The sequence below is a fragment of the Lolium perenne genome, chromosome 5, assembly GCF_019359855.2.
Source record: "Lolium perenne isolate Kyuss_39 chromosome 5, Kyuss_2.0, whole genome shotgun sequence".
In the NCBI taxonomy this organism is placed as follows: Eukaryota; Viridiplantae; Streptophyta; class Magnoliopsida; order Poales; family Poaceae; genus Lolium; species Lolium perenne.
In genome coordinates this window covers 193,208,501-193,224,601 of record NC_067248.2, presented here as the reverse complement: position 1 = coordinate 193,224,601, position 16,101 = coordinate 193,208,501, and the positions used below count along the sequence as shown (strand labels likewise).

The 16,101-nt window shown below is 48.4% G+C and overlaps 1 pseudogene; it reads right to left on the bottom strand.

Moving 5' to 3' along the window:
- Window positions 1-15,896, bottom strand: part of LOC139831707 (vacuolar-processing enzyme-like) — a 178,389-nt pseudogene extending 162,493 nt beyond the window's left edge.
- Window positions 15,897-16,101: the final 205 nt, after the last annotated feature.

Below are 16,101 nucleotides of genomic sequence, written 5' to 3'. Positions count from 1 at the left end.
ATCAGGTACATAAACGTTATTCCTTTCAATAACAGCTACTGAATTCTTACATTTCTCTGATCTGGATAAATAAAATGCATGTACTGAACATAGGTAGTGTGTGTAAAAAATGGAAAGAACAGAGAAGCTGTGAAACAGTTCCATACCACTGGATCTCGAAGCTATGTTGCTCACTGGGAACTTATAGTAAGTGTTCTGAATTTCCCCATACAGTTAATACTTCTGTCATACACAGTGTACAATGGTAATGTGCATTCTACATTTTTTCAAGCAGAAGGCTAAGCAGCAGGAAGAAGAAACCTCTCCAATTGAATTTTTTTGAATCACACACACTAACAAGGATAACATTATGAGTGCTGAAGCAAAAAGTGCATATGTAAGAAATATTTCATATTAGCACAATATAATATAATCCAGTTTTGTATGTTGTCCATGCAATGATTGTAATCTTTATGCAGGATAAAATGGTGGCAAAAAAAAACAGCGCCACGCAATGAAGATGAACCTGATTTGACTGATTTGCAAATTGTTCAGCTAGTTCTGAGCGAGAAAAGCCCATCCACCACCTGCAACAGCACATTCCTACCAAGATTGGGCGTCGCAACAAGCTCCAGGAAGTCTTCTGTCTCAGCTACACGCATCCGAGAGCTACAACAAAGACTGGCAGATCAAGAGCAGAACTCCATACAGGCAGCTGAAAGGTACCACAGTGAGATGCAGGCAAGACTGCAAAAACAAGATCAAAAATTTGAAGAGATCAGGAAGAAGCAGGAGGAAGAACTTGAAGCTCTGAAGAAAGCCCAAGAAGAAAAGACTCCGGCTTTTGAAAAGAGGCAGAGAGAAACAGATACCGTGCTTAATTTGCTCTTGAGGACATCTCAACCACCATCCATGTCTGAATCCCAGGGCAACTGATCTATTGCACCACCGTCCTACAACATTATTAATCATAGGTCTTTTAATTTCTTTGTGTTCCAATTGTAATTTTTGTTATGAATCTTTCGGTCTGTGAGAGACATATATACTTCTTGTGCCACCATTTATGCATGATATTTATTGTCTATTTTTTCATATTTTGCCAGTTTTTTTGTTTCTCAAATTTCGCAAATAATTCAAATGCTCTCAAATTTTGTAAAATTCAAAAGGTGACGGAAAATGTCACAACGTCACTATTAAATGAAACCACGTGGCACCAATTTCTGGTCCCACTTGTCAGAATTTGTGGGTCCCACCAGTCAGCATTATTGGGACCCATATGTCGGCAACAACCTGGTCCCACTTGTCTGAATTTTGTGGATCCCACCGGTCAGAATATTGAGGGTCCAGCTTGTCATAATATTTTGTGGGTCCCACCATGTCAGCGCCGTCAGACCATGTTGTCAGAAGCCAAATGGGACCAACATGTAAGGCCACGTATGCTTTTTTTGGACCAATCAGAAACTTCCCAAGATTTAGATATTGACGAAAGTTGCAATTTTTCGTGACAAACCTGTCTATCAACAATAAACCTTCGATGTTGACGAATTTGCAGGTCGTCACCATCAAACATTTGACGTTGATGAAAAAATGCATACCGTCACCCCCGATATTTTATGACGGAGCTTCCTTGACGAACCCCATGACGATCAAATTTCGTCACCGTGAAGTAATCCTTGACGAAAACTGGCCTTCAAATGACGAAAGTGATTTGTCAAAAAAAAATGTTTTCCTTTGTAGTGCTTGCTAGACGGAGTAGAGTAAGGTGCGGAGCGCGTCGATGGAGCCGGCGCCGTAGATGGGGGCACCCTAGGCGTGAAGCGCCCTGCTCCCGTAGCACGACCTTTAACCTTTGCTTCTTTAGCCAACTGTCATTCAGCTTCTCTTGCATGATGTACCAATTGATTCATATTGGTGTAGTTGTAATGATGAACAATGCCTTTGATATCATACTTCAATCCATTGAGAAAACGTTGCATTGTCATCTCTAGAGACTCACGGACACGGCCACGCTGCATTAGCATCTCCATCTCCATGTAGTATTCATCAACAGTCTTCATATATAGATCGCAGATAATTAGTGGGCACAAAACGATCTTGCATTGCCGCCTTCATAGCACGCCATGTGATAATAGGCAGCTCACCATGTTCTTCGCGAGCACAAACAAGTCCATCCCACCAACGCAATGCATAACCATCAAACTCGGAAGAAGCAAGCTTGATCTTCCTATCTTCAGTGTAATTATGTAAGCGCCATAACTTCTCAATCTTGAGCTACCAAGAGAGGTATTCTTCAACTTCAACTCCTCCTTCAAACTTGGGTATGGAGAACTTGGGCTTACCCAATCCATCTTCTTCCTCAAACCCACGACCTGGACGTCGGAGTTCAGCAAAACCAAGATGGCGGTTACCACGTGCAGCACCATGATTAGCATTAGGTGCTTCATCTTCTGCGTCGTCTTCTTGTTGTTGTTGTTGTTGGTGGTGGTGTGTCAGATTATCAACAGCCAGGTGCAAAGCTTGAAGACTACGCTGGATATCCGTCATTTGATCTTTCATTGTAGTGACGGTCTCACTAGTAGCATCCAGCTTCTGGGAGATCCCTTGGACCGTTCCCCTAAGCGCATCATCCTGAGTGTGGAATTCACGTCGCATCTCTTTACGAAGAGCTTCATACTCCCTCCATGTGATGATATCAGCAGAATCCTTGTTTTCCTGGTTAACAAGTTTAGCATCACTAGCAGACATGGTTAGTAGATTAGTGCACTAAATCAAAAATATATGGTGGTACTCTCACAACTCACTCAAAACTGATAAGAAAAGGAAATCTTACCTCTCCAAAGTGAATTAGTATTGCTTACCACTTGTAGTGACAACTAGTACACGGATGTAGCGAAGCGAATATCAAGGGTATAAGAACAAATCACACGACAAAGCAGGATATATGTGGGCTGTAGGTAGGCTACCTATTTGCACCAATAACAAGCTCTAGCGCTGACCGTAGACAACCAATGATACTCACACAAGGCGATAAATGTGGCGATGCAACTATATAGATGAAAGGTTGCAATGCACTCGAGAGACACTAGCAAAGCTCAACGAAACAGACACAAGATTGCTCAACTACAGGTGCAGAAAAGTAAACTAGGCCTTCACTTGATCTTTTTGGATTTTCTTTTTGTAACACACGCAGCTATGTAACTTATTTTTTGCTTCTTTTCTATTTTCTGTTTGTTTTTTATGACGAAAATCCTTGATAACACGGCCACAGATAATGCAAAGCACCAAAACCCTAATGAGCAGTCTGTCGAGCGGTAAAACTAGTCTCTTCTGGGGAAGTTCTTAGTCACGTATATCGAAAGGCTGTGGCTATGGTTTGGACAAACACACTGTATGGTATGTGGACTCGGAGCAGCAAAAACTGACTCTAGATGAAAGCGGAAACACAAACCCTAACAATACTAGATGGAAGAAAAGATACGCAAAAACAACGACGAAAAACAACAAAAACTTGAAATTAGTGCAATCTAAAGCTATGGCAAACCCTAACCCTAATTTTTTTGGCTTTTTCTGGATAGGAAACACTCACAACTCAACTATGGGGTGGATTGTGGATGGCTTACCGAGGAAACCCGAGAATCTGATACCAAGATGATAAGGGGTGGCCCGATCTTCTCAGTAAGCAATGATGGTGATGATGATCACGGGGTGATTGCAGCGGAGGTAACTTGATGAAGTGGATGATAACTTGTATGACGCTACGAGATCTCTCGATTGGTCCCTGTCGCCAATGAAACAGCTCTCAACCCTGCAAGATATTCGCAACTCCACATACTTGCGCACGTAGCCGCCGACCACGAAGCGGTAAGTTGCAACCTTCTAATTCCCAATGGAACAACAGATCACACAAGACTTTCAGATCTACACCAAATCAAGCAATACGGTGTATGGACTCAATAGTTTTGTAGAGCAAACAACTAAGAACTAGGGTTTATCTTAAACGTGGTCTAAAGCAACTTTGGGGGCGTCCTGGGCACTTATATAGGGGTTCAGGGTGACCTCAGGTCGAAAAAGTACGAAAATAACCGACCCATATTAGATCTGGTCGAGACAGACTCGGACTCGGTCCAGGCTTACTGGATACGCCCCGGCTGGCACAAGCGTGGGGCCCGTTTTGGACCGGGCTGGTCCGGCGTGGGGGCCGTTCTGACCGGGCCTGGGGCCGGGCGACCCGGTGTCACGGCCGGTTGACCGGGCTAAGCGTCGACCTGGACTTCTCCTCCTCTCGCGCATGCCTCCCGCTCCTCCCTCGCGTGTCCATGGGATGTCTTCTCGTCCAGCTCCATGTCCAGCTTCACGTCCATCTTCTTGTCCAGCTTCTCCTCTCCTCCTCGTGCGATGCTTGCTCTCTCCTCATACCTGATCATACATAAATAATAGGACTTAGGCATTATAAAGTGCTCATCGATCAAAGTATCACTTAGGAACAAGTTCACCTATTGTTTAAGTAGCTTCGCATGTGCTCGTGTCATTGGTCCAATCCTAACTTCATTGGACTTGAGCTTCACAGAAGGATCATCTTCAACTTGTAATGATGGAGGTAGTAGTGAGGTAGGGATGTCCTCATCACATTGGCAGGCTAGACAGGCACAAATTCGTTAGTTCCAACCTACCCGCAGAGGCATGGAAAAGTCCTTGCCACAGGTCAACCCCATGACTCACCTTCTCTGTGAGAAATACCAGTCTACTACCGACAAGGATTTATCGGATATCGGAAGCCCTAGATAAGACATGGGAAGAGAACCCAACCTACAGTTAAAGTCATTTGCCACCCTCAGCTTCTCCTCCTCTATGACCCCCGTCACCACATCTTCACTTTTGGTGAAGTTAATCTTGAGCCCCGACATATTCTCAAAGCACAGTAAGAGAACCTTGAGGTTTGCCACTCCTGGTGGTGTCGGCTCAACATGAATCATGGTGTCATCCGCATACTGGAGATGAGTCACCCCCTTGGGATCAAGTGGGAGACCAACCCCTGTATGTGGCCGGCTTTGTTGGCCTTGGCCAAGATCGCCGCTAGGGCGTCAGCCATAAAGTCGAAGAGGACCGGGAAAAGTGGGTCCCCTTGCCGCACTTCCCTCGCATTCCTAAAGTATGGGCCAATTTCACCATTGACGTTGATAGCCATTTGCCCCCAGGCCACAAGTTGCATAAGGAGACGTACCACACCTGCTAAGAACCCTTTCCTCAACAGCACCTCCCTCAGAAACTCCCAGTTAACCCTATCGTAAGCCTTTTCAAAGTCCAGTTTGAGGAGAACACCCTTCAGCTTCTTGATTCGCAATTCATGCACAATCTCATGTAGTGCCAACACACCCTCGTGTAGGCATCGACCCTTCATAGAAGTGGTTTGGCTGTGATCAATCGTCCTATCGGGGAAAACCTCGTGGCGTAAGCCTTGGCGATAATTTTGAAAATAACATTAATTAGGGCAATCGGTCTAAACTGTCTAACTGTGTCCGCCCCTCTAACCTTGGGTATAAGCGAAATAATACCATAGTTCAACCGTGAGATGTCCACCCTCCCTAGGATGAAATCGTTTAGGATCGCAAGAATAGGTCCTTTAAGAATTTCCCAAAATTTCTTGAAGAACACCACAGGCAGCCCTTCCGACCCCGGCGCAGAGTCCGGTTTCATGCCCGCCAGGACCTCATCCAGATCCTCTGGAGTAAAGGTCAGCTCTTGAGCGTTGTTCTCTTCCCCAGAGACCCTTTTCTCGGCCAGCCATAGGTCTGGGGTGAGCGAAAAGACCTTATCCTCCCCCACCGAACCCATAAGCCCCTAGTATAACTCATAGATGTCTTCTACCAGCGGAATCATGCACTTTCGTCGCCTCCCGTTGGCAAAGGCTTGGAAGTAAGCCATACATGCATCCCCATGAAGCGTCCACTTGAGCCTGTTGCGTTGTCGCCAATATTCTTCCTCCATGCAGTCTAGCTGAATGATCTGGTCCTCCAAGTGGTAACGCAGGGCCCAACCCTCCTCGTTCAAATATGTGGAGTCAGCAACTCCGTTTTGACTAGCCACTTGGTTGAGAAGCTCCACTCTAAGAGCCCTCTTCTCCTTACCCAGGTTTGCTCCCCAAACCTTAAGCAACTACTGGAGACTTCTGGCAATGTCATGTCTTGCCAGACGTCAATACTTGTAGCCGTCCTTGACACGACTCTAGAAATTTTCCCCTTCACCAGCTCCCCAACGCCAGGGACCCTAAATCACCATGTCTGGAAGATAAATCTCTGTGTTCTCTTAAGACCCTTTTCGCCACTGACTCTCAAATATTCAAACAACAATACAACATGTGAGTAAATCCAGCACGATAACACTTGAAATCCGTGAAAATCGATCTGAACATCAAACTTCTCTTTTGAGTAATTACCATGTATTCATGTGAAAGTAAAACTATTGGCTCAATAAAGATAACATACTAGAATTGGAAAGAGACAATAAATAAGAAATCAGAAGTTTACAGAAATTAAGAAGACTCTTGGGAAAGAACTTGGGGCTTACCAGAGGCTTCGATCTTCAAAGTTCGCAGGACGGGCGGGCAGACGGCCAGTCGGTGTGCAAGGCAGATGGTGAGGTGGCTGCTGGAGGGCGGAAGGCGGCTAGTCGCTTCGTTTGTCTCCAAACTTCCGTTTTCTAGCGAAACTTTTATCGCTTCTTTCTTCCTGTTAGGAAGTATTAACCCTTAGGGATTAGCGTCAGTTTTAGGGTAATAATGCAGTTAGGATTTCCTATATGCTAACTTCCTCGTTGCCCAAACGCTATCGATGCCGAAGGGACATCATGTCTCTTAGAAAAGGCACGTCGCTGCTCCCATTTTCCTCACTGGACCTTTGGCATTGCCGCTGCACATCTCCGGAATTTTGGCCGGAACTTTGGGCGTCGCTTTTAGCATCACTAGAACAGGAATGGTGGCCACCGCCACCGTAGGGCACCGCTGGGTGCCTGATGAGGTCTAAGACCCCGTGTGTGGCCCGATCTCGCGGATTGACCTCGAAACCAAGGGGAGAGGTGGGAGAACGCGAGGAACACGAAGAACACGACGAACACCGAGACTCACGCACGCACACCAACCCGATACACCCGATGCTTACCTCCGTGGCTCGATGGACCACGCCAATAGAATCTCCGAGGAAGAGGCGCGCGGCAGAATTCCCGGAGAGAGATTGGGGTTGGAGAGGAAGAGCTTGATGAGGGAGAGAGAGTAACTTGTACTAGAATCTCACTCAACAAGATCAAAGTCAACAACCAAGGTGCCTTGATTACAGAGGGATGATACCCAAGGGAGACTAAGCTCAAAGGTAGGTTTGAGTTCAAAACAAGTCTAAGGGGTAAAGGAGGGGTCTAGGCTACTTATATAGGCACACATGGCCAGCAAGGGCGAATAGGTACGCGAGTGGATAACTTAAGGCAGTTTGGTGGGTCATTCCCGTCAGACCCGGTTTGGATCCGGTGTGACCGGGCCTATGACCGGGTGGTCCGGTCCTGGGTCCGGTCGACCGGGCGCCAACCGGGAATCTGCGAGGTTTCCGGTCTTCGTCCGGTACGAGGGAGCTGCGCCCGGTTGGGCGCCCGGTTGACCGGGCCTGGGACCGGGGCGTCCGGTTGTGGGTCCGGTCTGACCGGGTCCTGGACCGACCAGCGTCCTTCTCTTCCTTGGAGCGCTTCGAGCGACGTCGGGTTCGGCTTCTTGATCATCTCCATGTCCAGCTGCTCTTCTCCTTCCCTTGACCTTGCACCGTGGGAGTTCCTTCTCTCTTGGTCCTTGTCGATGTCGGCACCTATGGACACCATGATGATAGGCATGAGGTAGCATACCATTCAAGTTGGTGTTGAGGTCAACCATAGAGAGGAAAGAGTTCACCTTGACATATATGGCGGGGGTTTGTGTTGTTGGTCCACTTGGGGGACTCCTTGGCCATGGTGTAGCGTCGACGATAGGCGGGGCTGCACTTGACGGTCTTGAGGTGGAGGTGTCTGAAGGCCACCCCACATCATCTCCCCCCCCCCCTTGGGAAAGAGTCGTCCTCGACTCTTGCATTTCCTCATCGACGGTGTAGTCCATGACGGTTGTCCCATGTTGTGGTAGAGGGATAAAGTGGCGGTCGAAGAAGAGCGTGGGAAAAAACAACTTGCAAATGGAAAACTTGTGGATGCCAATTTTGTGATCGGCGAACAAGAGGTTCTCAAGCAAATACGAAGCATCAAGTCGTTTCTCCAAGAGGCATTTGGCAAAAATGGGAACCAAAAGAGTGTCGATGTATTCAAAATTTGGTGGGGCAAAAGTTTGTGCATGTAAAAGTTTGGTTTGTAAAGTGTCAAAAATGTGATGTGTAGCATTGTCCCACACAAATGGAACAATCAAAAGGAAAGTGTCGGCGGCAAAATTTTGGGCAAAATTGTTATGTGCAATGGCAAAGAGATGGAAACGTCTAGCTTGGGAAAGTATGGTTGGCGTGAGCCAAGTATGGGTATCCTCAAGCGTCAAAGAATCCATTTCAATTGCCAAAGATGAAATGAGAAATCCAAAGAAGAGCAACTTTATGAGTGACATGTGGCACAAGATGCACAAGGTGTCTCTCACATGTATGACATGGTCCTTGAGATTCTCGGAGTGTATGATGATAATATCAAGACATACAACACCCATTGTGCCAACAAGATGTGTCAAGATATGTTGCATAAGAGGCAAAAGAGGTGACGAGGCATTGGTCCAAACCGGAAGCTCGACAAGACAAGCCGGAAACACACGAGGGCGAAGGCGTTTGGGAACATACCCTTTGGCGTGAATCCCATGGGTTGGATCATGTATCTCGTCCTTGTTGGGGTAGCTCTCAATTGCGTGTTTCGTGAGCTCATGCTCCGTAGCGGTGGAAGTTGTCATTCGGGTACCTATACACACAATAGAGAGAACAAAAAGCGTGTGTGCATGGTAAAGGAACACATCATCCATCATGATGTTCCATGACTTGTGCACATCACCATTAGTGTCAAGCAAGATAGTATGAAATGCATGGCGATTGTGCATATGGCAAGAAGGTGCATTCATGGCTTGTGGTAACTCATGATCATCAAAAAGTGAGAAGGCTATGGGGGCCATCTCGTGGACAATGAAATAAGCATTCTTGCATACCAAGCATAAGAAAGAGCAATTGTTCACAATCTTGGATGCAAGGATCATGGAATGGTGTAAACATTTGGGGCAAAGCATGCGGAAGTCAATGTCATCCTTATCATTATCATTGCAAGCAATACATGGGAAAGAGCAAGTGGTCGACATATTGCAAGCAATGGTAGAAAATTTGAAGCTCTCATAGCATGGCATGGTCATGGTATCACAAGCATTCACTTCCACATGATCAACAATGTTAACATGCGAAGTATCGCATGGGAAAATGAAAGTAGCATGTGAAGTAGCAAATGGATCATCGAGATCATGCATGCACTCATAAGTCATCATGTCCACTAGCGGGATCATGGCATCATCAACACCTATGTTGTTACCTTTGTAGGACGACTCATTTGAAGTAGGTGTTGTGGAAGTAGGAGGATCCATGTGGTCGACATGTCCATCTTGGAGCAAGCATGGTGAGATATCATCATCTTCATGCACCATGTACATCGTCTCCATGAGCGGGAACTCGTCCTCCGTGGAACCTAGTGCAACATAAGAAGACACAAAAGAGGGAGAGGTTAATGTGTTAGCAAATGCGATGTCCTCCATGGACCTATCATCTCCCTCTCTCAACTCACTTTGTGTATCACTCATGTCCTCCAAACGGAAGCACTCAAACTCACATATGGGGTGGAAGTCACTCAACTCACTATCACTCTCACTCAAGTGGGCTAAGTGGCTCTTATGCTCACATGGGATTGGTACCAACTCATCAATGAAGCATAGGGGAGTAGGCTCGACTTTCTCATCTCCATGCGCCTCCTTGGTTGAAGGGAAATTCCCATGCTCAACCATCTCAACTCCATGCGCCTCCATAGGTGAAGGGGGAATCCCATGGTCACCATGATCAACTCCATCGCCTCCCAAGTCATCCTCCCTCGGTGGCGCCGTAGTGACGTGGAGAGCTAGGCTCGGATCCACATCATCCTTGCGATGGCCTTGGAGTTCTTCATCTTGAAGTGTGGGCACCGTAGGCTTCTTGGTGGCTTGGGCTTGTAGCTCGTCGAAGTAGAGAGTCTTGGCGCTTGGCTTTGTGCATTGCCATGCCACGTGACCCTTGGCCTTGCACACCTCACATAGGAGATTGGGACATTCCCGTGGAGGGTGGCCTTGTTGCTTGCACTTGTAGCATCGGAGTCCATAGGCACGTGAAGAGATAGAGGCCATTGTGGTGGTGGCACAAGAGGTGGAAGTCGCCTTATGAGGAAGGTATGCTCGATGTGCACTTGCCATCCTTGGAGTGGTAGGCACCTTATCATGGTGTTTGTCGCCTTCATGTCGAGGCTCTCGTCTTCGTGCATCATCACCATGGCTTGAGTGGTGTCGTCGAAGACTCGTGGAAGATGTTGGTCGATGGCGACCATGAAGTGGCTTGTGGCGGCGAAGCTCATGTGGTGATGTATGTCGATGACGGTCCTTGCCATGCCTAGATGATGGCTCATGCGACTTGGCATGTTGCTTGCGGCGCCTTGTGGAGCTTGGAGAAGAGTGTCGATGATGCTCATGATGGGGACGCTCTTGATGCTCCATATGGTGTACTTGAAGTCGACGATCTTGTGCATAAGCACTCTCATGGTAGCGCCTTGTGGAGCTCGGAGAAGTGTGTCGATGACGATCATGATGAGGACGCTCTTGATGATCCATATGATGGTGCCATCGTGGAGGTCCTCTATCTTCATATGTAGCTCCATTGGCCAAGTAGGTGTACCTGGGAGCATCGTCTTTGCTCATCGTGGAGCGTAGGTGAGGCTCCGCCATGGTGTCGATGTCGTACTCGTGGCGTTGCTCCACCATGTCGTCCATGAGTGGTGAGCCATTGTTGATGTAGAGCTCGTTGATGTCGTCCTCAAGGTGGTGCTCCACCATGTTGTCCATTCTTGAGGAGCCATTGTCGATGTAGAGCTCCTCGATGTCGGTCATGTCGGTGATGCTCGCGGAGCCATAGTCGGTGTCGAGCTCCACATGTTCCTCCACATCCGCGGTGCTTGAAGAGGAATCCTCCTCGAAGTGCTCCGTGTACTCCTCCGTATCTTCTTCGTCGCTATACATGTTAGCATGACAAGCTCTATATGGTGTATGTTAGTGGAAGAATACTACCTCGCACTCTTACCAAGGTAAGATAGTATTGAGGCAATCAACCAAGCCAAAAGCAAGATCAAGTGTATCGGGTATACACGCAAAACCACACGCAAAAGCTAGCAAATATGGTGTTAGGTGAGTATGGTGGAAAGCCAAAAGACAAAATCCAAGATCGAGTATGTTGTTAAAAGTGGGTGAGGTCCAAAAATCCAAATGTCAATTTGAAGATCACTATAAACACGGAAAAAGTTGTGGAACACACACACGAGATAAGCGGGGTTAGTGCAACCAAAAGTGAGCGGAAAAGTGTATGTATAAGTGCTCGGTGTCACACTAACACAAGGAGAGCCAAAGCTTCGGTTGCAAAGGAAGAGACAACAAGATTCACACGCGGCCTCTCTTCTCCTATCTCTCTTTGCTTAAAAGCTTTTTCTCTTTTGTATATGGTGGCACTTGCACTCGTTTGTATCTTTGGTGGCACTTGGACACTTTTGTATGTATGGATGTATGGATGTATGGTGCTACTCGCACTCTTTTTGTGTTTTTGGGGCTTTTTGACGCACTATGTTAGCGTTAGCCTCGCTTTTGCTATCTTGCCACACGAGTGTTTGCTTGGATGCTTTACTCAACACGACACACACACACCTCACAATGCGGGGCCACGTGCAATGTCTCGCAACACTAGACAAGCAATGCTCGATGGGATAGATCGCAAAAGGAAGAGGGGTTACAATGGGAAAGTTGCAAGTTATACCTGCGATGATGGTGGTGGTGGTGGTGGTGGTGGTGGTGATCGCCGGAAAACGAGCTCGAAGGAGGGCGCGAAGATGCGCCCGGTCTGGGGTCCGGTTGGACCGGACTGAGGACCGGCTGGTCCGGTTGCCGCCCGGTCGACCGGGTTCTGGGCTGGCTCGTCCGGTCTGGGGTCCGGTTGACCGGGTTCGAAACCGGGTTTCGCGATTTGGAGCTTTCTCTCTCCTGTTCTTCCCCAAACCAAAACCAAAAGAGCAAATCGACGGGAAACGATGGAATTGGAGGCTCAAAGTTGGGGAAATAGTAGATCAAGCACAACAACACCAGATCCACGGACCAAAACCACTCAAAACGCAACCAAATCACAGATCGGTCAAGAGGCAATTTGGGGCTATTTTTGGGGATTTTTTGGAAAATTTTCTAGGAACGAAATCGGGTGGGTGGAGGGTCAAATCCGCGGTAACCAAGAGCTGCTGATACCATATGATGAGGTCTAAGACCCCGTGTGTGGCCCGATCTCGCGGATTGACCTCGAAACCAAGGGGAGAGGTGGGAGAACGCGAGGAACACGAAGAACACGACGAACACCGAGACTCACGCACGCACACCAACCCTATACACCCGATGCTTACCTCCGTGGCTCGATGGACCACGCCAATAGAATCTCCGAGGAAGAGGCGCGCGGCAGAATTCCCGGAGAGAGATTGGGGTTGGAGAGGAAGAGCTTGATGAGGGAGAGAGAGTAACTTGTACTAGAATCTCACTCAACAAGATCAAAGTCAACAACCAAGGTGCCTTGATTACAGAGGGATGATACCCAAGGGAGACTAAGCTCAAAGGTAGGTTTGAGTTCAAAACAAGTCTAAGGGGTAAAGGAGGGGTCTAGGCTACTTATATAGGCACACATGGCCAGCAAGGGCGAACAGGTACGCGAGTGGATAACTTAAGGCAGTTTGGTGGGTCATTCCCGTCAGACCCGGTTTGGATCCGGTCTGACCGGGCCTATGACCGGGTGGTCCGGTCCTGGGTCCGGTCGACCGGGCGCCAACCGGGAATCTGCGAGGTTTCCGGTCTTCGTCCGGTACGAGGGAGCTGCGCCCGGTTGGGCGCCCGGTTGACCGGGCCTGGGACCGGGGCGTCCGGTTGTGGGTCCGGTCTGACCGGGTCCTGGACCGGCCAGCGTCCTTCTCTTCCTTGGAGCGCTTTGAGCGACGTCGGGTTCGGCTTCTTGATCATCTCCATGTCCAGCTGCTCTTCTCCTTCCCTTGACCTTGCACCGTGGGAGTTCCTTCTCTCTTGGTCCTTGTCGATGTCGGCACCTATGGACACCATGATGATAGGCATGAGGTAGCATACCATTCAAGTTGGTGTTGAGGTCAACCATAGAGAGGAAAGAGTTCACCTTGACATATATGGCGGGGGTTTGTGTTGTTGGTCCACTTGGGGGACTCCTTGGCCATGGTGTAGCGTCGACGATAAGCGGGGCTGCACTTGACGGTCTTGAGGTGGAGGTGTCCGAAGGCCACCCCACATCAGTGCCCCTCGTCGCTATTCCCCTGTTCATGGTCTCCACCGCCGCCACAACCAGTACCACCTCTATGGTAACCAATGGGCGCAACGCTGCCAATCCCCAGGAGCACCATGAGCAATTACCGAGGCAGTTGTGCCCCGGGAGAGGTTCCGGCCATGCCGAAGGTTATTGTTGTGTCGGAGGTCATTGTCGTGGCGCCAGAGGTCGCTGCTGTACCGGAAATTGCTGCAGAACAAGTTGTTGACACCGAGTACCAGGACAAGGCATCTGCCTCCAACATCACCACGGACGCCGACGACCTGTTGCCTCCTCCGCTGTCCTTCACTGTCCCGCCAATGGAGTGGCTGTTGGGCACTACTACATGCGCCACGGGTACGGGCCACGCCTACCGTCTATGATACCGTCCGACGAGGAGCAGGAGCACTTCGCTCCGCCGGGCTACGCCCTAGTGACGGAGTTCATCGAACCGCCGTTTGCTATTCCCGCGGACGCACCCCCGACGGCTCCCCGTACAGGAAGTGGAGGAGGAGAAGAACGATGAACCTGCGCCGTCCCTTGCCCTCCCCACGCCCTCGCGGGAGGTTCGGGCGCTTCTCCGGTGCTTCGTCTCGGCCATGACATCCCACCCCACAGGCAACTGCAGAGGGACTTGTTCCCCCGAGGCCCTTGGCCTCACTAGCCGCGTCGCGGAGCTCCGCCTCAACGAGGCCGCCCACCACTCCTCCTCCTCGGCGGAGGGGCCGAGCCACCGCTGAAGAAGCCTGTACGGGATCCAAGCCTACCTATAGGACCAAAAGACCTCGTGTCTTTTAGAAGAGGCATAAATAATGTAACCGACATATACTCCGAACTGTTTAGGGACTATAAATACCTGCAGTCACCATCAATAAAGATCAACCATTCACTTGCAATTGTTCTACTCTCTCTGTTTCTTCTCACTTCCCTTGCCAATCGATGCTAGTACAAGCGAACCTGAACCGGCTGAGTAGCTTGTAACGTGAATACGTGATCAGGCCAAACTGACAAGTTAATGGGCTATGCTTTTCCATACATGGGCTTTGAAAAACTAAGTAGTGGGGCCAAATGTTTTGGGCTAAGTGGGGGCAACTCCCTATACTATGGGTCAAGTATAAGGGGCCTGAAAATCGAGTGGGGGCTTGTGCCTGGATCCGCCTATGGCGCCCGTGTCAATGGGCTGCAACACGAGACCGAGTGTATCCAAGCCGGAGACGTTGGAACTTGGAAGAGGTGAGGACGTGAGGTCAAGAGGTCAAGTGCTTTTCCACTACCTGGATATTTAGATCGGTGGTACTGTAGCTGGTAAATATCACTTAAGATATTTAGTCCTTGCTAGCTCAGGTCTGAACTGAAACTGGTTATACTGCAGTTTGTCTCTTTTATTTGACCAAAGTAATTTTAAATACTTATTTACCTCTTTGGAAAATACATTCTAGTGAAGTAGATAATTGATATAAGTAAAATTAATACTTTTATCGGTTACTTCTCTTGTCTAAAAGTGCAACACTTTTGTTCGAAGACTTACTGAGACACTTAAATTAGACCAAATGATTTATCCACTTTAAGGTTTTCACTTTATTTTATATGTAATGTATTTTAGATGATGCTCATGATGCATAAACAATTCCTAATTAGGGTTTGCTAAAACAGGGTTGTTACAGTACCCATGAACAGGTAGAGGCTTTAGTCGTTGAGGCCGAGATCGCCGTACTGCATCACGTGGGAGCCGAGGTTGTACGTCTCATGCGCCGATGTGCGATCCTTCACAACGCCGTATTGCTGCCTAAGGGACTCCATGTGGAGGTTGTGGGCATCGCTGTCCTCCATCTAGGAGACGATGTGAAGGTCACTGAGGCAGGTGTCATACTCGGCTAGAGGGGCGCCCTCATCGTGGCCAGGGCAGTAGGATTTTCGGAGGGGGGGGGGGGGGGCAATGGTCCCCTTTGTCCCTATGGAAGTTCCATCACTATTATGTGTGACATGTATTCATGGTGGTTTTCATCAATAGGAGCATACCAAGGACAACCACTCTGATGCGGCAGAGGCATTCTGTCCTATAGATTGCGGTTGATGTGCAGTCACGGTTGTAGTTGGAAAATAGAATCAATATATGTTTACATTTATCATTATCGCATATATTCATATGTATCGAGAACACTAAATATTGATTGATCGATGTCACATGGATTGATTGCATGACTATATATGGAAGGGGGATTAATAGCGCACACCTGAGATGCAGCCTTTTCCATGGCCTTGCCGCAGGGCGTCGGCGTTGCAGATGTTGGGTACCGACCGCATTTGCTTCATCCCATGTTACGTCAGAGGCCCGCACCGCTCCTCTAACCTCTGCACATGGAGTGGAGGCAGTCTCGGTCTTCGACGAGAGGTTGCCCCGTATGATACGTAGGACACGTAATTGTGTGTGCGCTTGTGTAAGTATTTGCGGCTTATGACTAGCGCTTTGATAATGGCGTGGTAGAAAATGAAATCTAACTTTTCGGTA